Source organism: Marmota marmota, unplaced genomic scaffold, assembly GCF_001458135.2.
Source record: "Marmota marmota marmota unplaced genomic scaffold, marMar, whole genome shotgun sequence".
Lineage (NCBI taxonomy): Eukaryota > Metazoa > Chordata > Mammalia > Rodentia > Sciuridae > Marmota > Marmota marmota.
The window spans coordinates 9,419,153-9,432,652 of NW_026000242.1; the positions used below are offsets into that span (position 1 = coordinate 9,419,153).

The 13,500-nt window shown below is 36.2% G+C and overlaps 2 pseudogenes; both read left to right on the top strand.

The window, feature by feature from the left end:
• Positions 1–1,519: 1,519 nt before the first annotated feature.
• Positions 1,520–3,195, top strand: LOC107145680 (annotated as a pseudogene).
• A 2,531-nt stretch (positions 3,196–5,726) lies between these two features.
• LOC107145682 lies at positions 5,727–6,251 on the top strand (annotated as a pseudogene).
• Positions 6,252–13,500: the final 7,249 nt, after the last annotated feature.

Here is a 13,500-nt window from a genome sequence, read left to right on the forward strand (position 1 = left end):
AAGAAAATATATAACATTTCAAAGTGCTGATGCTCTCTCCTACCAAAACACAAAGAACAAATAAAAAAGAAACAAGCAAAACACCTAGAAAACAGACTTATACTCAGCAAAAAAATATTCCTAAAAAATGAAAGCAGGGGATGTAGCTCAGTGGCAGAGCGCTTACCTAGCGTGCGTAAGGCACTGGGTTCAATCCTCAGCACAACATAAAAGTAAACAAATAAAATACAGGTATTCTGTTCATCTACTAGTAAAAAAAATGAAAGTGAAATAAGAGAGACAAATGTAATTTTGAGAATTTGCCACCAGCAGATTTAGACGTTCAGAATATTAAAGATAGTTCCCCAAACAAGAAAAATGCTCCAAACGATGTTATAGAAAGACTGGGGGCGGGGGAAACTAAGTGTACAGATCTAAAAAAATAAGGGCTACACAAATAATATAATTACATGTTATGTAGTACTAATAATAATTATATCATTTTAGTATTAAAATAACAACAAAATAGTGTTAGGGAGTTAAACATAGATTGGTTATAGTTTTGTAAGGTCTTTCATTCCTAGGAATTATTGCAAGTGCAGATTTATATTAAACAATACAAAGTCAAAGATACATGCTGAAATTTCTAAAATAGAGCAGAAATTATAAAGCTGCTGGTATTTCTGTAAAGGTGACTGAAGACAACAAAAGAATAATTTAAAATTTTCTGTCAACTGTAGATGAGAAGAGCAATTTCCTCCTGGTAAATGAGGCAATAAATATGATGCATTTAGAGTACTGTCTGTTAGAAAATAAGCTTCTTTTCATATAACCTATCATCAGTATTATCATTACCTGATAATAAGACAAATTCAGGAGGAAGGTAATAATAACCTTGCATTATTGGTGTCACAATGTTTACAACTATGTATTTATAGTCTAGCAGACCTAGACTGTGACACTTACAAACAATGACCACAGGCCCATTATTGATTTTCTTTGTCTCATTTTCCTCATCCTTCAACCAGGGGTGGAATTTGTTTTGAATATGAAATGAGGTACTGGCTGTGAAGTAATTAACACACTGAAGGGTGCACTGGCACATACAAAGTGTCCAAAAAACAATAGCAATTGTAATTATTATTAGTTAATGTCAGAGTTGGGGCTAGAATCTAGTTGTAAGATTTGAGTACAGCTGCTCTCTAAATCAAGAGTGTGCCACTAATAAATCAGAATCCATTAATAATTCTTAGCAAACTTGCCTTGAAAACTTTTACTATGTCCCCTGTATGTCCTTGGTCCAGCTCCTGTCACTGAGGACAGTACAGTCTTGGTGGCTCAGTCTTGGCCTTACAGATATGATGAGGCCACTCTTGGGATCTCTAAATTAGCAAGAAAGCTGATCCTCTTGATAGAAAGGAAAAATATTTAAGTAAGATCTGAGCTCCAACCTTCCATCAGAGAAGGAGTTTTAATTTCAATATCTAGTAAATGATACAACTCCTTGGGACCTCAGTCTCCTCAGTTAAAAAGTAAGGGCATGGTGATGACCTTTAAATTCACCTGCTACTGTAGTAGGTCCCTTTATAGAACCTCTACAAAGCTCCTGAAAAGTACTGCATTACTGAGTTACCTACCCTCTTCAGCTCATCTTGGAAGTCACTGCAGGTAAACTTCTCTTGTTTATTTAGTTAACAATTAAATTCTATAGGTAGAGTAGATTTTGAAAGATAAAACTGAAGTAAGTTAGAAGAAGAGTGAAGAAAACAGTTCCACTAATCAGCCATCCAGCCTGTTTATTTTTCAATCATAAGACTTCAAATTTAGTCCTTTATCTCCAATGCAGTACATGTTACAAAGCATTATCAATCATTTAATACACATTTCTCACTGACAAACTTGCTATAAATCAGCTGACCTTGATATTCAAATAAGGTGTAATTGATATGCTAAAAAATAAAAAGATATCATCTTACTGTCTTTATGCTATGATTCTTTGCAGAAGTGTCAAGCTCAGGTAGACTAGTTTCATAAGAGGTAGTAGGAACTTCAAGTTAAAGACTGGTTCCTTTAAAACTCTGTAATCTTGACAGGTGAGTTTCTCTCTTGATTTTTTTTTATGACATGGCAATTAAATACATAAATGAGGGACTTTGACATGAGTGACTGCCTCAGTCTAAATGAATGCCTATAAATGACTTCACAAACAAATAGTGATACTATTATAGATAAGGTACTCAGTACCATTCCATGCATATGGAATGAAACACAGACTTTTAGAATATAGTGTCAGGTTTCAGGGAATTTACCAATTAGTTGGGGAAGCTAGTATATTTATTTTTATGTAAATAGCACCTTCCTCTAGACTTAAATGGCATTCATTCACAGTTAAAAGTTTTATAAATATAATTCTTACAAGCAGACCACATCATCCTTCAATGAAGTTTTTCAGTGCTTTACCATTCCTAGTCCATTTCAATCTGCATGGTTCTACAGAAGGGCATACATAATATACTTGAACAACATTTTTTATTGTTAAAGTAAGTTTCAAAAGTGTCCCCTCAGCTAACCCTATAAGAAATCAAACATGATTAGTTTACTAATGTCTAAACACCAATTTTTTCCCCAGTGTTTATGACTAGTCAATCTTCGTAACATTATTCTCCTTTCATTTTGGGATTGCCTATTTGTCTTCAGCACTGAAGTCAGTGGATCTGCATGAGTATGGAAAACTGCAACATCAACTAGCCATGGACTTGGATAGGAATCTCAACATGCTGTGGAAAAAAACATGGTTACCCCTTGGTTGGATAATCTCCCTATTCAAAGGGATTGAATATATAGCCTGAGTCATTGATAGGACAGAAAGAGAAAAACGTACCATCATTGTTATTTCTCTGGACTAGCATTGCAGACCCTTTCCTATTGATGTTTTCTCATTTCAATATTCACAAAGCTGTTCAGTGACTCCTTCTGAGAAACTCAGACACCACAATCATTATCAAAACAAAAAACATCAAGGAGATGCACAATGATGTGGAAACATTAAATGACTCATGGTTATATTCAATACCTTGTAATGATGGATATTTTCCAGGATCTCAATATGGGTGTCATGCCTGGGATACCACAATTGCATATGACACAGATGATGTCCATTCACTTCAATATGTATTCAAATATCAAATCAATATATTCATAAACTATATTTACTAGATAGCACATATCTCTGAAATTTGTTTATTTAGGTAGGGAAATGATCTATTGAGTGTCTGGTAGCACACCAAGTATTGTGTTTGGCTCTAAGCTTCCAGTTATCTGAGAAGATAATCTGCATTGGCCAGTATGAATCCATCAGTTGAGCCAAGTAAATTATTTCTAGTCCAAGTTTTCAGTCACAAAGGAAACTAAAAATAGCCATGAAAATGTCCCCCCCCTTCTTTTTTAACATGTTCTTTTTCACATTTTTATAAGTGTACACATGATAAAATTTGTTGTTATATAGTCATACATGCCCACAATATAACCATATAAGTGGGCCAATATCACTACCCATCTTACCCCTCTTGATTAGAGACAATAGGAAGTTATATGGGTAAAAGTTCTCCTTTGATAAATGGAAATTCAGAGCTATACAGTCACTGTAAAATAAATGTTTGGAGAAGGAAGTCACGTTTCCTTATTTCTATTTCTTAAGACAGGTGTAAGAAGATTTCCAAATGAAAATTCTTGTGAGGAAATTCTTTTACAGTCCTAGGGGAGAAGAAGCATTCTAAGCAATGACCCCCAGATCTTGAAAAATTCTGACTCTTCTCTCCCTGTAGGAACTCTGACTGCTAGGCTCTAATCTGATTCTATAGCATTTAGCATTCACGCCTCTAGGGTAACACAGGTGAAAGCACACTGCACTGGAATTCAAGGAGGTGTATTTTTGTACCACTGCTGCCACTAAGTTCAAGACTTTGAATAAAATACTACAGCTTTTTGGGCCTCCATTTCAAAAAACTAAGAGGTTAGTCGAAGATTCATAATCTTAAAACCATGTTCTGTGTAGCTGCTCTGGGTGTCACAGGGCATCCTTTGGACACAGCCTTGAAGGACAGGAGTCAAGAGAGATACCTGGTGGACAGAATATAGATTTCAATCTCCACCACTTCAACTCAAGTATCAACCACTCTTACCTATGTGTACATTATACTTAGGGGGTGAGCTTCTGCTATGAAAAAAAAAAAGCTTCACTACTTAAAGCATGTTTGAAAGTCCTTCTGTACATAATCAGCAATGTTGGCTCCTATAATTTACACAGGAAGGTTAACATTTTAACCACTCTCATTAGCATTTTAATGGGTCTTCCCAAAAAGTGACAAAAAATGAGTGACTGATGTAAGAATGTCAGTTGAATGGGACAATTTAATCATCATAAAATAATATAGCACCTTATTCTTCCTTAATTTTATACCACAGGGCTCCAATCTACTCTTACTCTATCTGGGAAAAAGTCGATATAATAAGACATCTTAAGCCTGTTTATCCACTTTCCTTTGGAAAGGGGATAATACATTTTATATTCATTTGTTATTAGAAATATTTATGGAAACCCTATCAGGTGCCAGATACCATCTATTTTAATCATACAGTGGTCAAGAAGTCACATGAAATATCTGCCACTAAAGAATTTACATTCTCTTAAGAGAAATATAATAACCAGAAAAACAAAGAAATACATATTTCTGTAATAATTATTATGGAATAATTCCAAAACAAAACATTTGGCAGTGAAATATGATAGGGTGCTGTGTAGTGGTGATTGAGGTGACAAGACAATTAGAGAAGTATTTGAAGTGTGATCAAAATTATGAACAGGCCAGGTGTGGTGGTAAACACCTATAATCTCAGCCAAGATCTTCTCTCAGGTAAGATAAATAGAAACACATCTTTCTCTATACTCAAATGAGTTTACTGTTAACAAGTTATACAAAAATAATACAAACAACACTGATCACAGAGTCCATTAGTGAAGTTTTTCCAGAGACTTACCCTCACCAGTTCATTTCAACCTGCATGATTCTGCAAAAGGACATATATAATCTAGTATAACATTTTAATTGTTCAACTAAGTTTCAACAGTGTCTCCCTAATTAAACCTACAATAAATCAGACATCATTATTTGTGTCTAAGCACCAAATCTTTCCTATTTTTATGAAGAGTCAATTTTTTATAAATGCACTATAGTTATACAGTATTATATTGGGAATTCTTTAAACATAATTATACAAACATGGAGTGTAATTCGCTGCATTTCAGTACCCAGTATTTCTCTTTCCCTTCCTCATAACACCCCCATTGCCTTTCCTCTACACTTATTTTATTTTCTATTTCTATAGCTTTTTAAAATTAGTTAACTATGAATATACATAAAGATTAAATTCACTGTGGGATATTCATATATGTACATAAGAAATTTCATTCCACCATTCTTTCCTTTTCCCTTTTCTCATCTCCCCACCCCATCCACATCCTTTACTCCACTGATCTCTCTTCTATTTGATGGGATTTCTCACCTATTTCCCATTATTTTGTTCTAGCTTCTGCACATAAGAGAAAACATTCAACCCTTGACTTTCTGAGTCTGGAATATTTCACTTAGCATGATGTTCTCCATTTCCATTCAATTAGCATGATTTACCAATCTTTGTAATTTTATTCTCCTTTAAATTTTGGCTTGCCTATTTGTCTTCAGCACTGATCTGTGGATCTGAATGAGTCTGAAAATTTTCAATAACAACTTGCTGTGAAATTGAACAGATGTATCAACATCCAGTGGCAAAAATATGGTTATCCCATGGTTGGATCATCTCTATATCCATTCAGAGATTTAGTATATCACCCAAGTCATTAACAGGACTGGAGGAGAAAAAAATACTGTCATTGTTATTTCGCTGGGCCAGCATTTCAGATCCCTTTCCATGGACATTTTCTTCCAAAGGGCCCTCAATACTTACAAAGCTGTTCAGCCATTCCTTTTGTGAAGCCCAGACACCACAGTCATTATCAAGACAGAAAATATCAGGAACATGCAAAATGAATTGGGAAGATTAAGTGACATTCATGGTTATTCTCAATATCTTGCCATGACAGACATTTTCCAGGATCTCAATATGAGCATCATTGATGCCCAGGATATAACAATTACATATGGCACAAATAATATCCACCCACTTATTATGTAGTTTGCAATCCAACTAACATATTCTTAAACAATATTTGCTAGATAAAATGTATCTCTGAAATTCATCGATTTGGGTAAAAAGATCTACTAAGTGCCTGTTAGCCTGCCAGGTGTCATGTTTGACTCTTAATAGCCTGAGAAGATAACCTTAACTATTAGTGATATGGTTCCACCAGGTCAGCCAAGTAATCTATTGCTACTCTGGACTTTGACTTACAAATGAAACTAAGAATAGTCATGAAAATGTCCTACCCTCCATGATCACAGTCATGCCACTTTTCAAAAATGGGAAGTTGAGACACATATTGGTGAAATTTCTCTCTGTTGCATGGAAATTGACAGCTATTAAGTAATTGTAAAATAAACACTAGGAGAAAGAAGTCTATTTCTTACTTCTACCACCATAGATAGATGTGAGGTGATTTCCAAATGAGAAGTCTTATAAATTAATTGTCCCACAGCCTGAGGGGAGAAGCAGAATTCAAAGCAAGCTTCCTGACTCCCAGAAATGTCTGACTTGCCCCTTCTTATAGGAACTCCCACGGCAAGGCTCTAATCTGACTATAGAGTTTAGCATCCAGGAATACTAGGATATCACAGGTGATTGCACAGTATACAAGAACTCAAGGACCTGGCTTGTAGTGTCATTGCTGCCAAGTCATTTTAAGACTCTGGATAATTCACTTCAGCTCTGAGCAGCAATTTCCCAATTGAAAGGGTGAGTCTAACATTTATGATCTTAATGCCAGTGTCGTCATGAAACAGCAGTCAGGAAAGGGGGACTGGTGGGTGGAAACAGGTTCTACCCCCACTGCTTCAGTCCCAGTATCAGCCACTCTTACCTATGTGTATATTTAACTTCACAGTGAGCTTCTGCTTTAGGGAAAAGCTCCACTACTTAAAACATATTTGAAAATCCATTCTGTGTATAATCAACAGCAAAAGTTAACATTTTAATTATGTATTTGCATTTTAATAGGTCATCCCAAAATGTGACCAAAAGGAGTGACTGATATGAGAATGTCAGTTTAATATGACAACAATGTAACTATCATAAAATAATTTGGCAACATATTCTTCCTTACGTTTTTTTAATCAAAGGGCTCCATTTACTCTTGCTATATCTGGGGAAAAGAGATACAATGAGACATCTTAAACCTGTCCATCCAATTTCCTTTTGGATGGGGATAATACATTTTCTATTCACTTGTCAGTGAACCACAGTTTTCAGTTCTGTACCCAGTGTACATTCAGACCATCAGAAATACTTAGGGGGTCCCTATCAGTGTCAGATACCATTCTAGCTTCAGGCTTGCAGTGGTCAAGAAGTCATTTGAAATATCAGCCATAAAAGACTTTATATTTCTTTTAAAGGTGAAAGATAATGACCAATAAGAAAAGATATAAAATAATACTATAATAATTGTTATAGTATAGTTACAAAATTTATAGTAAAACAGTATGACAAAAAAAGCATATAACAGGATAACATGGAGAGTGCTGTGTGGTGGTGATAGAAGTAAATAGCTAGTTAGAGAAACATCTGAGAGAAGCAATACAAATGGGACAAATCTGACAGACAGGTCAGTTGTGGTGGTGCATGCCTGTAATCTCAGCTGCTCCAGAAGATTAGGCAGAATGATCAAAAGTAAGGCCAGTCTCATCAACTTACTGAGACCCTGTCTCTAAATACAAAACAAAAAGGATTGAAGATACAGCCCAGTAATAGAGTGCCCCTTGATACAGTCACTGGTGGAGGAGGAGGAGGAGGAGGAGGAAGAGGAGGAGGAGGAGGAGGAGGAGAATCAAGAAAAAAAGAAAGATATAAAGAGAGATGAAGGAATCAAGCAAGCAGAGAAGGTAGGTAGGGAGGGATGGTGGGAAGAAAAGAAGGAAAAGGTGGGGAAGAAAAGAAAGAAAGAAAGAAAATAAAAGAAAGAAAGGAAAAGCAAAGATGGAAAGGAGGGAACAAATGAAAAGAAGTTGGAGATGAAGTTAGAGTTGCCTGACCAAATGGAAGGTACTAGAAGGAAGAACATAAACCATAGAAGATTTTTCTCAGCAGGAAAATGAGCCACACCCCATTTTCCTGCCCCACAGAACAAATAAGCCTTCCCCACTTAATAGGGATCCTGTCCAGGCTGATAGCACTCTCTCAGCTGCCCCCCTGCTCTCTGCACATGTTCACTGGCACTGCTTCCTCCCATGTGAAGCTTCCCTGAGACACCAGGTTTTCAGAGGAGACTCGGCCCACATGAGGTAGCCCACTGAGGTAAGTTCACACTATGACCTTGAGCACCATAGCTGTGTTAGAACTGAGGTTTACATTTCTAAGGGACTCGGGTATCATATGGGATAAGAAGCAGAAATCTCATGGAACATCTCACAACCTTCTAGTGGAATTACATCATCATCTAATTTTGCTGTTCTTATTTAAAAAAACCTTTATTTTATTTTTATTTAACACACAATTGAATGAAGTGATAGAGTGTGATTTTGGATACATGTATATATTGTGAAATCACTAAATCAGGATTAATTGGCATATCTATCACTACAATATTTATCATCTCCCTCTGGGGAAAACATTAAATATCCTTTGACTCTTTTGGCTATTTTTAAATATACATTATTATTGACTAAGGTCGCAGTGCCATGGCTATAGAACACCAGCACATTATACTCGAATCCAATCATCAAACTGAAACATTGTACCTATAATTATATGATTTGTATTGATTATTCAAATCCATGCCCTAAGAAAATAACAAGCCAGATAACATTGAATACAGGTTGAAAGAAATCAAAGTGTTTTAAGCAAGGAATAAAACAAGTTTTAAATAGTTGCAAGAATGAGTGAAGAATTCACAAGATTTTTTGAATTACCCTAGTGGGGAGATCACCACAACAGTTGAGTAGGAAAACTATGGAGTCTCTGCCTTTCTCTATCTATAGTCCTGCCAGGCATCAGAGCATAGAGTAATGAAAAGAAATTAGAAAGACCATGTCTCTCTAAGTTCTTCTGTCAAGTAAGAGAAAGAAAATAAAGGGGGACATTAAGATGAAAAGCATGGAAAAAAACATGAAGCAATAAGCTGTCCTCTAACAAGGACAGGATGGTTTTAAGTATGATACGGCTTGAAGATAAAGTATTTTCCTAAAAACAAACCAGCAGTAGTACCCAGAGCTCCATGGGGAGAGAGCATGAAGAGTCACTCAGCTAACATCTAGTTGGGGAAAGAGAAAATAGATTTTAAAAAAATATCTGTTTACTCCTGATAATATTTCTTTGCCTTGGATCATGTGTGACATTGGGTGGAAAATGTACAAATGTGCCACAGGATTTCAGAATATGGGAGGCATTAGAGTGATCTAGGATTGTTTTGTAAAGCTTTCTAGAGAGATGGGTTCTAATCTGGGGATAGATCATTGAGTTTGAATTGGTGCAGGGGCAACCCAGCTCAGGTGGGCCCCAGAATCTCATAAAGTCTGAAAAGCAAGATCTCTATTTGTGTTTTTGAATATGTGTGTACCCTTTAGTATGCTTTATATGGTATTTCAGTTCACATGGATAATGTTGTAATAAAGATTTCTCATGCTTATTGCCTTCTTCCCTTCCATACCACAGCACTCCATGTTGTAAGTAAACCCACTGAGGTGCTTCTACTGCTGGACAGTGTCTCCCAGTGCATGTCCACTGCATTTTTCTCCACTGTTTCATGCTAATACATACTGAAGTCTACCAATTCCCTGCAGCTACACACAGATACACAGTCAACAGAAATAGAATTTTCATATGATTCTTTATGGGTCTGACCAACAAATCCTCTGTTACACACTCAAATCAGATTGCTTCAACAAAGGCATAGGCAGACAGAACTTAAAACAAACAGAACATAGCCCAACTGCTTCCAAAATGACCATTTTGTACTCTTACCAATAGTGCAACAGAATTGTGTTGAAACTGCTACCTACATTAAGACCCAGCTTGATTTTCAGCCATCTTTTCACTTTAGAAAATACATTAATGCAATGTATGACATTTAAAGATAAAAGTAAAAGAAATCAAACAACTACCTCAGTGAATCAGGAAAAGATGACTTTAACAGTAACATAATTTCTTTCCATTGATAAGAAAAACCCTTTGTGAACAGTTTTTCAGAAGAGAACTTCAACCAAATAGAAAGAACTAAAAACAAATATCATGTAACACAATGTCACATATTTAATCAAACATCACAAAATACTGAAACTAACAAGAGAAACAAGAAAAGGAGTCCAGTATGGTCACTTCTAATCATCTTTGTTCTGGATATGCATTGATATAAAAGCACCATATAAATAGAGCATTGGTATTTCTATATATTAGCCACAAATTTTTTTTTTAGAAAATTAAATAAAACATTATGAAATAAAAATTTCCATAGTGTGACTACATCCACGTATTCATGTAGTATATATTTATACATATATAAATAATTTGTGTCCAAAAATAATAGATTAGTTTGTGACATCTTTTTCAAATCTAGAAAAGCTGAATAATTGAGTTTTAATCTACTTGAAGCACTCAGAACTCCTAAGACGGTGAGAACTTGAACTACTAGAACCCAAGAGAAAATAAGAGAGGAACAAAGAGTAATCAGGAAAGGAAGAATAAAATAAGTAAAATATTCAAAGTGCTGATGGTCTCCTCCCAAAACACAAATGAACAAGTGGAAAAGAAAACACCTAGCAAAACACAATCATACTCAGCAAAAATGAAAAGTAAAATAATAGATGCAAATGTAATTTTGAGAATTTGCCACCAGAAGATTTAGATCTTCAGCATATGAGGAATACTTCTCCAACAAGAAAAATGTCCCCAGTGACATTATAGAAAGACAGGGGAGAAAAAAGAAAATGTACAAATCTAAAGGAATAGGGGTTATACAAATAACATAATAACATATTATATACTACTAATAATTATTATATCATTCTAGAATTAAGATGCCTGACAAAAAAGTGTAAGTAAGATAAATGTAGACAGATTATAGGATTGTTGGGTCCTTTATTTGTAGGAATTATTGCAAATGCAGAATTATATTAGACATTATAAAGTCAAAGGTACCCGCAAAAAAAAAACTAAAATACCATAGAAATTAATAAAACATTCATTATACATGGCAAGCTAACTGGGGACAGGAATAGAATAATTTAAAGTTTTGTAATTAATAAAATGGAGACAAACAGGAACAGAGAACAGGTAAACAGGAAAATAAAAAAACAGAAGGCAAAATTACATAGATATATCAATGACAGTGTGAAACACAAACTCACTAGGAAGTTCCGGTTGTGAAAAAGTGACAAAGTTGCTCATATGGTACTGACATTCAGTATTAAAATCTGGGGGAAAACATTTGTTTAAGAGTTATTTAAAAGGATAAAAACTTCACACACTGGAGGCAATTTGGTTCTTGAAAGAAGGGACTCATGCAAGGTGGGAGCTATGCTTTAAAGGCTTTTGCCAGCCAAGGAGCCTCGGGGTCCACTGTGTAAGGCAATTTGAATTCAAGCAAGGATCTACAGATTTATGACCTAGGAATGATGACAGAGTTCAGAGCAGAGAGTGGCTGTGAATTCAGCAGGAAAGAGAAAGCCACAGAGAGAAAAATCCCCCAGATCCAGGTATAATCCACCCTCAAATCCTTTACTGAGCCCTGAGCTGCATATGCACAAGGGAGACTCCACAGAGCCTAGCAGAAAGCAGTAGCTATGAAGCCTGAAATGACTGAGTAGGGCTCTCACTGTTGCCATTTCAGGGACAGCCTGAACTTGAAGTTCTAATCAAGAAGGGACGGGGGGCTAAGGATGTGTTTCAATGGCTGGAGTACTTGCCAAGCATGCACAAGGTTCAGGGCTTGATTCCCAACCAACTTGGAAAAAAGTAGAGAGATTTGACTACAAAGTCTAGACTTCTCAAGTCTAGAAATTAAGAAAACATTCATTATACATGGCAAGCTAACTGAGGACAGGATGTTAAGATGCATAAAAACAAAATCCTCACAAATTCAGAGAACTTTAAATTATCATCACAAATTAGAAGTCTTAATATTGCTATTAGAGCAATTCTCTTCCAATGTATCTACAGATTAACTGCAATAAAGTTCAGCAGACTTTTGTTAGATGTACCGAAACTGAAACATATACTTACCATATGAATCAATCATTCCACTCTTTATGTGCACATAGTATTACAAATTAATATTCATAGCAGCTCTAGTCACATTAGCCCACACTTAAAATCACTCAAATGTTCATAAAATGATAAAAGATAAAGATGTTATGATACAACTATAATATAGAATACTATCCAATAAGGAAAAGAAATAGAACAGTGATCAGTGCATCAACTCAAAAGAGTTCTCAAAAACATGACCCTGACTCAAATAAACCAGACACAGAAGAGTAGAATCCACATACTTCCATTTATGTGAAACCCTAGGAATGCAAATCTCATTGTAGCACCAAAAACCAGGTCTGTGATAGCCAGGGGCAAAGAAGCAGAGTAGGCAAAAGAGTGGGGACTATTCACAGAGAAAGGGCACAGGGAACTTTTGGGGGTAATGATTATATTATGTATGTTGTGATGGCTATAGAGTGTGGTGAGCCGCTTCTGCCGTTTCTGCAGACTATGGTCGCCATTACAAGATGGCGCTGACTCCGCTGTGGTCTGTGACAAACAACTCCTTATTTGGGAGAGTTGGCACATGATTTTTCACCACCCTATGAGAAAGCTCCACGTGGCAGCTTTGCATTGGGGCTTGAGATGCTTTATTAAGGCTGGGAGGGGCATCCGAGGGGTAGAAGAAGAAATATCAAGGGCCTGAATAAACTGCTGAAAGAAGATTCCTGAGTTGCGTCTTCCTTGAGGGCAAGGGGTCGTGACAAGTGGTGCCGAAACCCGGGAACCAGAACTTTCAGCAGTCAGGGGTGGTGCACCGGTTAGTCCCAGGTAAGTGGGATCCGCGACCAAAGCGGGGTTAGTCCCAAGTAAGTGGGATCCGCGACCAAAGCGGAGCAGCTCCTCTGTAAAGAAAGAGAGAGCATTACATTTTATTGCAGCTGCATTGTGTACTTTCGCTTCTACTTTCGCTTTTGTTTTCTGTGTTTCTTTTGTTGTGTCATTTTGCTTTTGTTTTTTGTGCTTCTTTTGTTGTTGTGTCATGGGTGCCGCATCTTCAAGTCTGCTTCTTCTGGCCCTAGATGGCCTGTTACGTTCCAAGGGTCTGGAAGTGAAACATAGTACTTT